Raw genomic sequence first — 16773 nt, 5'->3', positions numbered from 1 at the left:
GGACCAGCCACATTAAAGGAATGGCGAAGAAAGCACACCAATGTCTCTACTTACTTAAAAGGCTTAGGAATTTCGGTATATCCCCAACAACCCTCACCACTTTCTACAGATGCGCCTTAAAATGAATTTTATCGGGATGCATCACAGCCTGGTTCGGGAACAGCTCCATCCAAGACCACAAGAAATTGCAGTGAGTTGTGGACCATCATGCAAACCAACCTCCCTTCCATTGATACTATCTACACTTCACACTGTCTCACCAAAGCCACCTGCATAATCAAGGACCAGTCTCAACCTCTTCCATCTGGCAAGAGGTACAGATGTTTTAAAATGCATACCTCCAGATTCAGGGCCTGTTTATTCCCAGCTGTTATCAGGCAACTGAACCGGTTTCACCAGTTTGAGTGCGGTCCTGACCTTCCATCTATCTCATTGGAGACTGTTGATCTTTAATCGGACTTTATCTTGCATTAAATGTTGCACTCTTTATCCTTCAACTGAACACTATCGACAGCATGGTTATAATCATATATTGTTTCATAGCTGATTTTCCCGTGGGAAATGGTGAATGCTAATGACATGGAGTTTCAAGTGGACCTGATATAACTTCCATAATCTTCCCCTCTTTTGGGGGCCGGGAAAAAGCAATTAACTATCTTTTTGAAATGTTGTTAAGACACCAAATGATCTCCATGTCTGTGTGTCTTGTCTCCAAGCATCCTCCAAGAAGCCTAGTGCCAAATGATTACCCAACACAACTTTAACAATTGATGAAAGAAGACACAAAGTGCCTTCAACGGGTCAAGGATACAGTGCATTCAGAAAGTATTCAGACCCCTTCACTTTTTCCACATTTTGCTATGTTACAGCCTTATTTTAAAATGGATTAAATTATTTTTTTTAAATCATCAATCTACACACAATACCCCATAATAAAAAAAGCGAAAACAGGTGTTTAGAAATTTTTGCAAAGTAATTAAAAAGAAATAACTGAAATATCACATTTACATAAGTATTCAGACCCTTTACTCAGTACTTTGTTGAGGCACCTTTGGCAGCAATTACAGCCTCAAGTCTTCTTGCGTATGATGCTACAAGCTTGGCACACCTGTATTTGGGTAATTCTCTGCAGATCCTTTTAAGCTCTGTCAGGTTTGATGGGGAGCAACGATGCACAGCTATTTTCAGGTCCCTCCAGAGATGTTCGATCAGGTTCAAGTCCGGGCTCTGGCTGGACCACTCAAGGACATTCACAGATTTGTCACGAAGCCACTCCTGCGTTGCCTTGGCTTTGTGCTTAGGGTCGTTGTCCTGTTGGAAGGTGAACCTCCGCCCCAGTCTGCGGTCCAGAACTCTCTGGAGCAGGTTTTAATCAAGAATCTCTCTGTACTTTGCTCTGTTCATCTTTCTCTCGATCCTGACTAGTTTCCCAGTTCCTGCCGCTGAAAAACATCCCCACAGCATGATGCTGCCACCACTATGGTATGGTACTGGTCAGGTGATGAGCGGTGCCGCTTGGCATTCAGGCTAAATTCAATCTTGGTTTCATCATGAGAATCTATGCTATTAGCTGACATAGTTAATTAGAGATATTGATATTTTGTTGTAGTTGAGATGGTTTCTTTTGTTGTTTTAGCTAATATAAAATGAATGCTTATTGTCAGTAGAAAGCAGTAAGACGGATGCTTGTGGCAGAAATGTTATCCTTAGGAATGGAATGTATTTGTCCCTTTATGAATGATAAGGAGTATACAGAGGAGTAGGGGTTCTTGTTCTTAAACTACTCCTCTGTCTGACTGTGTGAGTGCTGTGTATTAAAACAGTAAAGCAAGGTTGTGCAGCTGCGAGATTGCTCGTGTATAGAGATAAAGAAAGTTTCTTTCTCAATAACAACTCCTTATATGGGTGTGTGTGAAAGTAGGAAAAGTTTTGAATCCACTCTAGGTAAATTGATGCGTTTCCCCCAAAGCGTGTGACTTATATTAATGGTTTGGTTTCTGAGCATGTGACCTGTATTAATGATTTTGTTTTCTCTGTAACCATGGGAATTGTATTAGAATTGTAATTGGTCCTTGATTTCTTTTTGTCACACCTCTTTCTTTTCTGTATAAAAAAGTAAACAATTGTGGAAAAGTTGTTCTTCCCCTCTCCTGAGTTGAGATCTTTTCAGACGCTAGTATTGTGTCTGGAGATCCTCATGGGAAGAACCCCACTGTGGAATAAATCTGATGTGCTCATCCAGTATTACGTGTGATTATTCAGACTGAAGGTAAAGAACTTGGATTATCAATCAAACCAGAGAATCTTGTCTCTCATGGTCTGAGAGTCCTTTAGGTGTCTTTTGGCAAACTCCAAGCGGGCCTTTTACTAAGGAGTGGTTTCCGTCTGGCCACTCTACCATAAAGGCCTGATTGGTGGAGTGCTGCAGATATAGTTGTCCTTCTGGAAGATTCTCCCATATTCACAGAGGAACTCTGGAGCTCTGTCAGAGTGACCATCGGTTTCTTGGTCACTTCCCTGATCAAGGCCCTTCTCCCCTGATTGCTCAGTTTGGCTGGCTCTATGAAGAGTCCTGGTGGTTCCAAAGTTCTTCCATTTAAGAATGACGGAGGCAACTGTCCTCTTCGGGACCTGCAATGCTGCAGAAATTGTTTTATATCCTTCCCCAGATCTGTGTCTTGATTCAATCCTGTCTCGGAGGTCTACGGACAATTCCTTTGTCTTCATGACTTGGTTTTTGCTCTGACATGCACTGTCAACTTTTATAGACAGGCGTGTGCCTTTCCGAATCATGTCCAATCAATTTAATTTACCACTGGTGGATTCCAATCAAGTTGTAGAAACATCTAAAGGATAATCAATGGAAACAGGATGAACATAAGCTCAATTTTGAGTGTCATAGCAAAGGGTCTGAATACTTATGTAAATGTGATATTTCATTTATTTCTTTTTAATTACTTTGCAAAAATTTCGAAATACCTGTTTTCGCTTTTTTATTATGGGGTACTGTGTGTAGCTTGATGATTAAAAAATGAATTTAATCCATTTTAAAATAAGGCTGTAACGTAACAAAATGGTAAAAGTGAAGGAGTTTGAATACTTTCTGAATGCACTGTAGGTGACGTTTTGAGTCAGCACCCTTCTTCAGATTTAGTTTAGTTTCGTTTAGTTTAGTTTAGAGATAGAGCGCAGAAACTTGCACTTCGACCCACCTAGTCCGCACCTACACACACTAGGGACAATTTATGCCAAGTATACCAAGCATGCCAAGTATACGAACCCAAGCCAATTAACCTATAAACCTGTTCGTCTTTGGAGTGTGGGAGGAAACGGCAGATCTCGGAGAAAACCCACAAGGTCACGGGGAGAACGTACAAACTCCGTGCAGACAGCACCCGTAGTCAGGATCTAACCCGGGTCTCTGGCACTGCAAGCGCTGTAAGGCAGCAACTCTACCACTGCGCCACTGCACAATCTCTTTAAATAGAGCAGATACAATCTATCCTTCAGCCGGTTAGGTGTAGTTTTTCTGTAATGAAAATCAGAAAATGCTGGTAATAGCTGCATCTGTCAGTCTGCATTTGTGGGGTGAAAAACAGATTTTGTTTTTCAGTTTGAAGACCCTTTGTCAGGTTTTGGAAAGAGAGAAAAGAAGCTTGATCAGCTGCAGGCAGAGAGGGGAACGAGGTTGTCTCTGAGAGTGTAAAGCAGGCTGACCATGCGGACATGCTGTTAGCTGGTCAATGAGTGAATACGTTTCATTAGAAAATGAGACAAAAGAAGATGGACAAAGGAATATGTGGGTTGGGAAAGAGGATCATGAGCATGCATGCCTGGCTGGTTAGGCTGGGCATGTCCTCCACTCCCAGAGGGAAAAAAGAGGGATCAAAATCCAAGCTGCCCCAATATCACAGATGGACAACTGATACAGACAGGGAAATCAAATTACCTAAAGTTGTAGAATTCAATACTGAATCCTATGTGAGCGTCTTGCATTTGTGTTAATTACATTTACACAATTTCACAGCTGAGTTTCCAAACGACTGTTGCGCAAAGACTGTGCACGGGCCATGTGCCATGCGTGTAAGTGCATCATCCACACAGTAATGCTCAGAAGAATTTCTCGTTACGTGCAGTGCCCACTGCAAATTCTTTAAACCAGTCACACAATGCTCAATAAATGAATTCTACGTGAAAAAAAATTCCAGTCCTGTGTTTATAATTAAATTTTACTGTTGCTATGGTATTAAAAAAAAGCAATGAAGAATATGAACCATTGCTGCATAGGAAAAAGTGCGACGGTAATTAAATTTTCGTGCAATTTGAAATATTACATTTTAAAACAAATCGCAAATTTCTCAGAACCAGGATTATTAGAGCAGCACAAAACCGTCTTGTTTGCAATACACGCTGTATCGTCCCACATTGCAACATTTGGGCCGATTCCCCCGCTGATCAATGCCTTGACAGTTACCTTAAGATTGCGAGAATGAGGAATGCCAAGTTGTGCGATAATGAAACAAGCACTTGATTTTTTTCAACCCTCCATTGCGCGCACACATGGAGCTAAAAATGCCACTTAAGCATTTGCTGCAGCACGTCTTGGCTCAGCTGAAATTTAAAATGACAGATTGTGTGACCTCTGTATTCTGTACTGGATATTTGTTGCTAGTTAGATCTCAAACAAGTGTGCAACAAAAAGATATCAAAAAAAAAGTATTGTTATATGAAGATTACAATTCTGTGGGAATATTATTTTAAGCATTTTTCATCAGAATGAAAAACTCCCAAAGACGAGGAACAGCAGTGCCAAGAAAAGAGAGATAGATTAATAGAATACTACTTGGTGTAAGCTGAAGTGTGAAACATTGGCTAGTGATGTGTTGGGATCCAACGTTACTTGCAGTTGATTTGAGGCACTCATCTCACTATGCTAAATATAGAAAGCTGTTTTCCAAACTCGAGGAAAAAAATCAGCCTTAATAAAGTATTAAAAATATCACAATAGAAGAAAGAAATGGAATGTTTCTCCTGCTATCTGTTAAAAAGTATATGTTCAACAAAGTCCTCTCAATGTACAAATTAGGAAGATGATGGAAAAGCGGGAGGCAGAATAAGATGGCAATAAGATGGAGTTTGGCAACACGTTGCATGCTGGTCCCAGAAGATGATCCACTATCATCTGATACAAATGCTTCATCCTTTCGAATCTCTTTTACCCTTGTAAATCCATCACTGATTCTAGTTGTACTAACAATATTCTCTTAAATCTCTTCCTGGTCTCAGGTATGTTTCTCTTTGCTCTACCTATTGCACTTGCTTACGGCTTGATTGTATTCATATATGGTATCATCTGATTTGATTGAATAGCACGCAAACAAGAGCTTTTCACTGTATCTCGGTACACGTGACAATAATAAACCAAAGCCAATACCAATGCCAAACTACGTGAAATTCAGGACTTGTCTGATTGCCATTTCCCCAGAATTAGTCAGGTATATCTGACTTGCAGGCTTCTTTCCTGATAGTAATAGCACTATGCATCTACTGCTGTACAGCAGCTAGCATAGCTTTAATGACTCTAACAAACTTCAGACAGAGCCCAGTGGTCTCCCCTGGTGTTATCAGCACACTGGACAGTTCACGTTACTGGATGCCAGCATTAAAGACACATCCACCAAAAACATACCTTTCAGTTAGACGGGCGATCGTGAATTTCTTTCATTATTTAAAAATATTATGGAATTTGCGAATAAAAATGTTCACTATGAATTTGAGTAGGTTGAAGGTAGAATATATTGGTGTGAACCAATGTTATGCAGGTGTGTTTCCAGTGTTGTGCCCACAGGATGTCATCTCACTGGAGGACATGTTGACTCATGGAGTCAATTGGAGAGACCTCAGCTCTCTTGTCCACTGAATTCCTTATTTTCATTTTAACAACACTTAAAAGAGATTTGAACAGGTACACCGATAGGAAATATTTAGCAGGACATGGGCCAAACACAGGCAAATTGGCCTAGCTTAGATGGGCATCTTGGTTGGCATGGACAAGTTTGATTGAAGGACTTGTTTCCATGCTGTAAGACTCTAAGACTAAAATGTGTAATTTTGGGGGCCAAGGATAGGAGCCCAGAAATGATCTCATGGCCATATCATTTGCCCCCTGTAAGTTTCCCTTTACTTTTCCACCATTTAAAGGTAGATTGTGTTTGTAACACTTGTGCTTTGGTTGCTGTTTCTGCCATGATGGGATAATCTGTGCATTGAACCACGTGGATTAAATTTGCTCGTCATTTGCCACTATTTGTTCATGACAAATGTTATATTGCACCTATCACCACCTGAGGTGGATTTGGAGAAGCAGGAGGAAGGTCAAATGCCAGAAACATTGCCAATAACTAGAACTGCTGTGCTCTCTGGCTTTTTACAAGGTGCCTTTTGGACTCATAACTTTACCATCTCTTTCCTTTTTGTTAAAGGAACATTTTTCTTGAAGGAGAAGGTGGCAGCCAAAATAAACAAACAGATGTTGAGGCACCAGTCCAAGATCTTTCACTACTGATGGGATATTTCTAGCTGGAGACAGTTTCTGTTTCTATAAAGATTAATTCGGATCTTAGGAGCCATGTATCTTCCCCTCCATGCCCTTCAAATGTTATGAACATTATGAATTGCCCTACTATGAGGGCATTCTGACCAATTATTGTATGGTGGGCATTGTCGTGCATGTTAATGTGTCCGTGGCTAGGTAGCAGATACCAGCTGTTCATTTATTAAGCACAAGCCCATTCGATCCATGGAGGTGACATGAATAATCCTGACAGGTGTGCCATCTGTAATAACCTATGCTTGACAAAACTCTGCAGCTCAATGACAACTGTGGAACACTTTTATTGGGTGGGTGGTGAATGTGGCTTTTAAACATGGCATTTATGGCAGGAATATCAGCTCCCCTCCCCCGCCCCGCTTGCAGCTGCATCGTGAGGCCTGCACATTTTAATGCTTGGTACTCATTACTTCTGACCACAAGCTGCTTCTCTGGGAGGGAGTCTAAAGATTCCCTAGCATCTCCAAACAGGGGTCTGGATGTGCAACATGGATAGCCTACATGTAGGATGTTAGCTGATGCTTGAAAATGAAATGCATACATGGTTTGTGCATACAAGGATGCATGCAGGTACAGCAGGCAGTGAAGAATGCCAATGGAATGTTGGCCTTCATAAAAAGATGAGTTGAGTATAGGAGCAAAGAGGTCCTTCTGCAGTTGCCCTAGTGAGGCCACACCTGGAGTATTATGTGCAGTTTTGGTCTCCAAACTTGAGGAAGGACATTCTTGCTATTGAGGGAGTGCAGTGTAGGTTTCTCTAGGTTAATTCCCAGAATGGCGGGACTGTCGTACGTTGAAAGACTGGAGCGACTGGGCTTGTATACTCTGGTATTTAGAAGGATGAGAGGGGATCATTGAAACATATAAGATTATTAAGGGATTGGACACACTAGAGGCGGGAAACATGTTCCCGATATTGGAGGAGTCCCGAACCAGGGGTCACGGTTTACGAATAAAGGGCAGGCCATTTAGAATGGTGATGAGGAAAAACTTTTTCACTCAGAGAGTTGTGAAGCTGTGGAATTCTCTGTCTCAGAAGGCAGTGGAGGCTAATTCTCTGGATGCTTTCAAGAGAGAGTTAGATAGAGCTCTTAATGATAGCGGAGTCAAGGGATATAGGGAGAAGGCAGGAATGGGCTACTGATTGTGTATGATCAGCCATGATCACGGTGAATGGCGGTGCTGGCTCGAAGGGCCGAATGGCCTACTCCTGCACCTATTGTCAGCCCTCTCTTAGATAGCCTTTGCTATACCTACAGGAAGGCTGGCCAATTATAGATACACTAATGGGGTCCGAATTTGGGGACAGACCTCCCATAGTAGCACTGTATGTTCATAAGTTCTAGACCAGAATTAGACCATTCAGCTCCTCAAGTCTACTCTGCCATTCAATCATGGCTGATATATCTTTCCCTCTCAATCCCATTCTCCTGCCTTTGCCCCCTGACCCCTGACACCCATACTAATGAAGAATGTGTCAATCTCCTCCTTAAAAATATCAATTGACTTGGCCTCCACTGCCATCTGCGGCAATGAATTCCACAGATTCACCACCCTGCTGTTGTATATGTCCCGCCAGCATTTTGCTGATTTTGAATCTGGCCTTGCTTTTAATCACAAATCCTGTTGAGATACATAAAGCAGTGGGGTCTCAGCTTGGCAAGTTTAGTTCAACTGGTTGCTTTATTGTACCTCATTCAGAAAGCTAAGTGGTCATCTTCACTTCAGGACATATGTTGATAAACCTTACCAAAACTCCAATGTGCTATTGGAGGAGTGCTAGGTTTTGAAGATGCTGTCACCTATAACTTCTTTAAACTAGAGGAGGTGCCATCACCTGTGACCTCTTTAAACTAGAGGAGATGCTAACACCTGTAACCTCTTTAAACTAGGTATCCTCTGACTACAAACCATCACTTGATTGGCATATGGGAGGACACCAGAATACATGGGGAGACCTGGGTCACAGAATGAATGTTTCAACTCCACATGTCCTGCACCCAGTCAAACCAATGTGTCCGGAGCTGTGAGGTGGCAGCATTAACCACTGCACCACTGTTTCAAATTTACTAATCCAGAATTAGAATTTGCCTAATCCAAAGACGTACAGGTTTGTAGGTTAATTGGCTTGGGTTTGTATACTTGGTATACCTATAAATTGTCCCTAATGTGTGCAGGATAGTGTTAATATGTGGGGATCATCGGTTGGCGCGGACTCGGTGGGCCGAAGGGCCTGATTCCACGCTGTATCTCTAAAACTAAAACTGAAAACTAAAAAATTTGGCAACGTTGCTGGCATTTGTCCTTCCTACTGCTTCTCTCATTACAGCTCAGCTGGTGATAGGTTCAATACAACATTTAGCCTGACCAGATAGTGGCAAATGACGGGCAAAGATAATCCACATGCTACAATGCACAGATTATGTTGCTGTACACTAGGAACTTGATGGGAAGTTGTGGTTATAATGCCACTGCCACATATGAACAGCTTGGACACTTGCTGGTTGATGCTCTGCCATGGGAGCACGGCTTTGTTACATTTGCCTTCGAAACGTAACACCCTGTGATTTAACAGTGAGTGTTGCCGTGCATTCTACATACAGCAGGTATCGTTAATTTTAACACATCAAATGGAAGTGAAATGGAATTAAATCAAAAAGGTGGGACTAAGAAAAATAACAAGTAAGGAACAACAAGAATAGACGAAGTCTCTATTTTTGAATTCTTAAAATGCTTTTGATAAGTATAAGTAGACATGATGACACATGGAACTCAAGATGCTGGAATCTTGAGCAAAACACAAAGTGCTGGAGGAACTCAGTGGGCCAGGCAGCATCTGTGGAGGGAATAGACAGACGATGTTTTGGATCAGGACCCTGCTTTAGAGGTGACTAAGTGGACCTGTCTAAGGTTGGAGCTGAGGCAATAAGAGAAAAAATAGGGGATGAAAAAACAGGAAAGCGAGAAGGAGCGTCCTTGACCTACAATATCAACAGCTTCTCTGCATACTGATGCTGTTTTACTCACTGAGAGCTTCCAGTGTCTTTAGTCTTTATCAACGTTATTGGTCATTGGACAAGCAGAAGTTGTGCAGTAGTTTTTCACAGGATCAGAATGAGGGGAATGTTGTTCACTATTAATAAAATATCTTCTCTTGCCTTGAGTAATAACCTACTCATTAGTACCATCCAAACGGCAGTCACTACGAACATGTACCCTAAGAAAACCCATCGTTATTTATAAAATAGATGGTGACATACCCTGCGTTACATTATTTATTTTACCAACCCTGGCTGATGATTTCTAATATACTGTATATGAAAATAACTGCAGATGCTGGTACAAATCGAAGGTCTCACAAAATGCTGGAGTAACTCAGCAGGTCAGGCAGCATCTAGGAGAGAGTGAATGGGTGACGTTTCGGGTCGAGACCCTTCTTCAGGTCTCGACCCGAAATGTCACCCATTCCCTCTCTCCTAGATGCTGCCTGACCTGCTGAGTTACCCCAGCATTTTGTGATACCTCTAGTATACTGTACTTCTGTTTACCTCTTCTGTTAGAAACATCTTATAGAAACATATAGAATTACAAAAGGACTGGACAAGCTCGATACAGGAAAAATGTTCCCAATGTTGGGCGAGTCCAGAACCAGGGGCCACAGTCTTAGAATAAAGGGGAGGCCATTTAAAACTGAGGTGAGAAAAAACTTTTTCACCCAGAGAGTTGTGAATTTGTGGAATTCTCTGCTACAGAGGGTAGTGGAAGCCAAATCACTGGATGGATTTAAGAGAGAGTTAGATAGAGCTCAAGGGCTAGTGGAATCAAGGGATATGGGGAGAAGGCAGGCACGGGGTATTGATTGGGGACGATCAGCCATGATCACAATGAATGGCGGTGCTGGCTCAAAGGGCCGAATGGCCTCTTCCTGCACCTATTTTCTATGTTTTTATGTTTCTATGTTGAGTAAAGGGACTGTCCCACTTAGGCGATTTTTTAGGCAACTGCCGGCGACTGTCAAAGTCATAGCAGATTGCCAAAATTTTCTTTTACCCTACGACAATGACCACGACAATGCCGAGTCAGGTCGAGATTACACCGTCTTGGAAACATCGCAAAATTTTCTGATGAAGGCAGTGTTAGGCAGAGGGAAACTGAAACAAGTGCTAGTGTTCAGAATTTCTGTTTTAAATGGTTCCTTTGTCAAGTATTATTAAATTGGCTCACTGTAGCCTTTTAGAATTAGATCTATATTCATTTCAAGAGTTACTGGTAATCTGCATTATTCCATGCAAACAGAAAGGTTCTTCTCACATGTTGCAGTGAAATGGAGGTGCAGTCACATTGTGCTACATCACAAAGAGAAAGACACTTGTTACAAATAACAAATAAAAGATTTTAATGAGTAAACAATAGACATTTGAATTAAAGCAATTTTGAATATTTCACCTTTTTGCAATAATGTTACATAATATTAACAAAAAGAATATCTTTATCAATTGATGGTCAGCATGGGCTTGGTGGATTGAAGGGCCTTTTTTCATTCTGTATCTTTCAATCAATCAATCAATCAATCAATCAATCAACCAATCAATCAATCAACCAATCAATCAATCAATCAATCAATCAATCAATCAATCAATCAATCAATCAATCAATCAATCAATCAATCAATCAATCAATCAATCAATCAATCAATCAATCAATCAATCAATCAATCAATCAATCAATCAATCAATCAATCAATCAATCAATCAATCAATCAATCAATCAATCAATCAATCAATCAATCAATCAATCAATCAATCAATCAATCAATCAATCAATCAATCAATCAATCAATCAATCAATCAATCAATCAATCAATCAATCAATCAATCAATCAATCAATCAATCAATCAATCAATCAATCAATCAATCAATCAATCAATCAATCAATCAATCAATCAATCAATCAATCAATCAATCAATCAATCAATCAATCAATCAATCAATCAATCAATCAATCAATCAATCAATCAATCAATCAATCAATCAATCAATCAATCAATCCATCAATCAATCAACCACTCAATCAATCTGTGTTAAAATTTATTCAATTAAACTGATATATAGAAAAGAATGTAATGTTATTGAAATTTCCTTTTTATGCATCAGCATAAAAGACAGAAACTTTTAGTTTTGTCACTTTTAAAGTTGGTTACCCAAAGCCCACTATTTGGTCTGGTGTATTGTGCCGAGCCAGGCCTGGCTGTATTAGAATTTCTTATCACCCAGTGCAGACCCATACTCCTCCAGGAGGGGTGATTTGAATGAAATTGCCTATGAGACCTATGCCACATTACTGACTACTATGGGGCATCCTAGCTGCTGCCATTGGGCCTGCTGTGGAAGCTTGCCAATGTAAAGAGAAACTAGACCTCCTCTTCTGATCAGGGAAGTGAATAAGATTTATATTTGTTCTGAAGTAAGGTCTCAAACCGAAACTTCACCCATTCCTTCTTTCCAGAGATGCTGCCTGTTTCATATATATATATTTTTTCATATTTCAGATACAGCGTGGAAACAGGCCTTTTCGGCCCACCAAGTCCGCACCGCCCAGCGATCCCCGCACACTAACACTATCCTACACACACTAGGGACAATTTTTACATTTACCCAGTCAATTAACCTACATACCTGTACTTCTTTGGAGTGTGGGAGGAAACCGAAGATCTCGGAGAAAACCCACGCAGGTCACGGGAAGAACGTACAAACTCCTTACAGTACAGCACCCGTAGTCAGGATCGAACCTGAGTCTCCGACGCTGCATTCGCTGTAAAGCAGCAACTCTACCGCTGCGCTACCGTGCCGCTGAGTTACTCCAGCATTTTGTGACTATCTAAGATTTAAACTAAATTTGGTGAGCATATTAGCACACGTGCTTAATGATTACAGGAGGGGCCTTCATGCTTCCTGCAGTTCCCCAGCACTACAGTCCCCTATCACACCATCCCCCTGTCTATACATGCCCGTAATCAATATTACAGAGGCTGGAGACAATGTCATCTCAATATCAATTTCCATGACTATTTGGGCATGCCTGTCATGGGAAAAGATGAAGCCATAGCTTTGCCATATATTAGGTCAGTAATTCAGCATCTACAGGCATGGGGTTGGTTCACAGGTTACAGGGTTTGTGTGCTGGTGGCAGTGGTGACAGTGAGCTGCAGAAAGCATGGAGAGGCCTCCAGTAATCATTGAGCATAATATGTTTATCCAAATGTATAATGATAGCAAGATGTTCTTGATCCTATATTTAATAAAGTCCAACAACGTTTCTGTCTTCTTAACTGCTGGCTGCAGCTGCACATTTGCTTTTTGTGATTGGTGAAAACAAATTCGGAGACTTATTTTTACATTAACATCAGCTCAAAACTTTTGCTCCCGTGCTTTTCTGATTTTTTTAAACTTGCAATAAAGCTGCACCTCACCTTAAGTTTTCCTCTGGTGTGTAGCTAATCCACATGACAAATGGGAAACTGTTCAATCTACCTTAACTTCACTCTAGAAGGTCACTCTGACCTCAGCAGCTGAGCTGCAGGTGACATGGACACACAAGATGGTGGAAATTGTAGCAGAAATACAAACTGCTGGAGGAATGTTTCAACCCAAAACATCGACCATTCCAGTGTCTCCACAGATGCTGCCTGACCTGCTGAGTTCCCCCAGCAGTTTGTTTTATCTACGCAGCCGACACTTGCTTTGTGCATGCTCACAAGCTGAGCTTCGGCATTGACTTGTTCACTGAAGCATGTGAGGCAACAGGCTTTACATTTACCATCTAGAGAACAGACCCCCTATTGAACTGCTGCTTTGTAAGCTTGTCAATTCACCCTGACAATGCAAACTGCTACAGAAGTCTACTGAGGAATAGTCAGAAGAAGGGTCTTGACCCGAAACGTCACCTATGCATGTTCTCCAGAGATGCCTGACCCGCTGAAATACTCCAGAACTTTGTCGTGCAAGTTTTGATGATGAAATTCCGCATCAGAGACTTTGCAGAGACTTTGGACATCTGAGCAAAGAACACAGTGGCGGCAATGGCGCAGCGGTAGAGTTGCTGCCTTACAGCGCCAGGGACCGGCATTTGATTCTGTGTATGGGTGCTGTCTATATGGAGTTTGTACAGTACGTTCTCCCTGTGACCACGTGAGTTTTCTTGAGGTGCTCTGGTTTCCTCCCATATTCCGAAGACGTGCAGGTTTGTAGGTTAATTTTCTTCTATAAATTGTCCCTATTGTGTAGGATAGAACTAGTATATGGGGATCGCTGTTTCCACACTGTATCTCCAAACTAAACTAAACAAAGCTAAACATTTTAAGATCAAAGTCACTTCTAGAGCACATACATAGCCTCCCGGACAGCAATGATCACTGACCTCCTGCACGTTATTGAAGACTAGGACTATCTACAGTAGGCTTTTCAGAGGTTCTCTGGCTGATGTGCTGGCTACATGAAAGCAGTTAATGTTTTTTAACACCTTGCCTTAAAGTTTTCAAAAACACAGATCTGCAAAGATTCAGAATGCAGGCACATTGATAAATTTGTAAATCTTTGTGCTGAAGTTGGCAGATTCCAAATGATAACCTCATAAAAATGTGTATGACTGGTATAGCATTTGTAGGTTATGATAGAGCATAATCCAATGATCTACCTTTTTCAGCCATGCTGCCTTCTCGTCATCCGCTGGCTTAATGTTTCAACACAATGTGTTAAGAAAGTTAATGTTGTAGTTCCCTAGGTCAACCGCCATGCGGGTTTAAGGCTGGAGAATGTCAGCTGGAGATGGTCTCCAAATTTCCTTTCCAAGACGTAAAGAAGTCTTTACAGAGAAATTAAATACATGTGGCACACACAAAATGCTGGAGTAACTCAGCGGGTACATGTGGCATGCAATTACTCAGAAATGATGGCGATCTCCACCGGTTCCAGACAACATGCTATCCTCAACCAAACCATCAAAAAAATGAACTGGTTGTTAATCATCCTGCTGCGTGCGAGATGTTACTCTGCTCAAATGGCCGTGTTGTTTGCCATCGTAAAATCATTAATTGCACTTTAAAATCATTCACATGTGGAAAGGCATTTTTGAAAGTCATTACCGGACACTTTATAAGTCTCCTTTGAATGGTTAATACTATCAAATCCTCCATAAAGCTACAGGGTAATAATAGAAATCCATGTGGGTCTGCAGTTGCAAAGATTATATTGATTGGTTTTGATGTCTAGGACCTTGTGCAATTTGTTTTTTTGACTGAGCAGCTACCTTTTCTGTCCAGGTGACCAGTTAGGTTATACAGATTTTCATACTCTTATTGTGCAATGCTTGCAACATGAAGTTATTAAATATTAAAGAAACATATGGTTGCAAGTGACATTACAATAGCTTCTTCTGTGCAGTTGGATATTAAGATAATAAATGTCTCTGTTCATCTGAGAACTGTTTTCCTGCTTCACTTCCCATCAGTGTTTTTCTGTTACGATTTATAATTCTTTACAGCCTTACTGACATTCATTTAGCAACAACCTGGCAACTCTGATGTCACCATTTGCACAGTGCACAGTTTAGAAAGTAATTGACCAAATACTGTGTGACATATAAATGCTGAGACTTAATGCCAGACCTATTTTAGATTCAGATGCACGCGAGTATACTGTTCTAATGCAGTCGAGTGGCAAGAAACTAAAGTAAAAAATATATCTCTGTGAGACTGAAAAATAAATGATCCAGAAAGCAATGGAAACTCTGGACCTGATTTTCACAATGCATGCAGTTCAAGCACTATTCCCAAGTAAGTTTTATTTAATAGGAATCTGTGTACGACTATGTTAACATTTAGCGTTTATGTTCAACATTGGCCTTTCACTAGACTTGAATGAGGCACAGATGGAGGAGCCAAAGCTGTTTATAAGCATGGATAGGGCAGCATGCAAATTACTCTTTATAAAATGCAATGCACACTTATCATCAAACACTTGAGTCTTTATATAATTTCACACATGACCAAGTCAGGAGATAGATCCTTTTAAAATACAAATCGGAGTCCCATGACACTTAAGGGAAGGATTCCAAATTGCTTTTTCGAGCAGTGCAGGGTGGAGTGTGGGTCACTCGTTCCACTCGGGTTCAGCTGAAGGAGTAGTCAAAGGGGATCCCACAGGAAAACACTAGCTTTCCATAGGGTACAGTATTGGTCTGCTTTAAGCTTCCCACTCCAACATCAAGCAGGCAGCACCTCACCTCTGTGGCCGATTGATGACAGAATATTTTGGTGTAAGAAAATAACTGCAGATGCTGGTACAAATCGAAGGATTTATTTCACAAAATGCTGGAGTAACTCAGCAGGTCAGGCAGCATCTCAGGAGAGAAGGAATGGGTGACGTTTCGGGTCGAGACCCTTCTGAGGTAGATGGGAGGTCAGGACTGCACTCTAGCTTGTGAGAGGACGGTCAGTTGCATGATAACAGCTGGGAAGAAACAGTCCCTGAATCTGAATTTTCACACTTCTGTACCTCTTGCCTGATGGGAGAGGGGAGAAGAGAGAGTGACCGGGCTGAGATTGGCCCTTTATTATGCTGGTGGCCATTAGATGAAAGGGAGGTTAGTTTGCGTGATGGTCTGGCCTACGTCCTCGACTCTCTGCAATTTCTTGTGGTCTTGGATAGAGCTGTTCCCAAACCAGGCTGTGATGCATCTACAAAAATGCTTTAATGGCACATCTGTTGAAGTATGTGAGGATTGTTGGGGACATGCCAAACATCCTATGCCTTCTAAGGAATTGGTGTGCTTTTTTGGCCATAGCTTCGTTGCGGCTGGTCCAGGACAAATTACTGGTGATATTTACTCCTAAGAACTAATGACCATCTCTACTTCGGCGCCATCAACGTATATGGGGGTGAGTGAAATGCTTTGCTTCCTGATGTCTACCACAATCGCCTTAGCTTGCTGACATTGCACCGGGTTACGAGGTTCGCATTCTCTTTCCTGTACACCGTCTCATCGTTGTTTGACATCCGGTCAACTATGGTGGTGTCGTCTGCGAACTTGTAAATTGAGTTGGATTGGTGTTTGGCTGCACAAACATGAGTGTATAAGGAGTATAGTTGGAGGCTGAGAACACATC

This window comes from Rhinoraja longicauda, chromosome 2, assembly GCF_053455715.1.
Source record: "Rhinoraja longicauda isolate Sanriku21f chromosome 2, sRhiLon1.1, whole genome shotgun sequence".
Classification (NCBI taxonomy): Eukaryota; Metazoa; Chordata; class Chondrichthyes; order Rajiformes; family Arhynchobatidae; genus Rhinoraja; species Rhinoraja longicauda.
The sequence above is the reverse complement of the archived record's forward strand: the minus strand, read 5'-3'. Positions refer to the sequence as shown.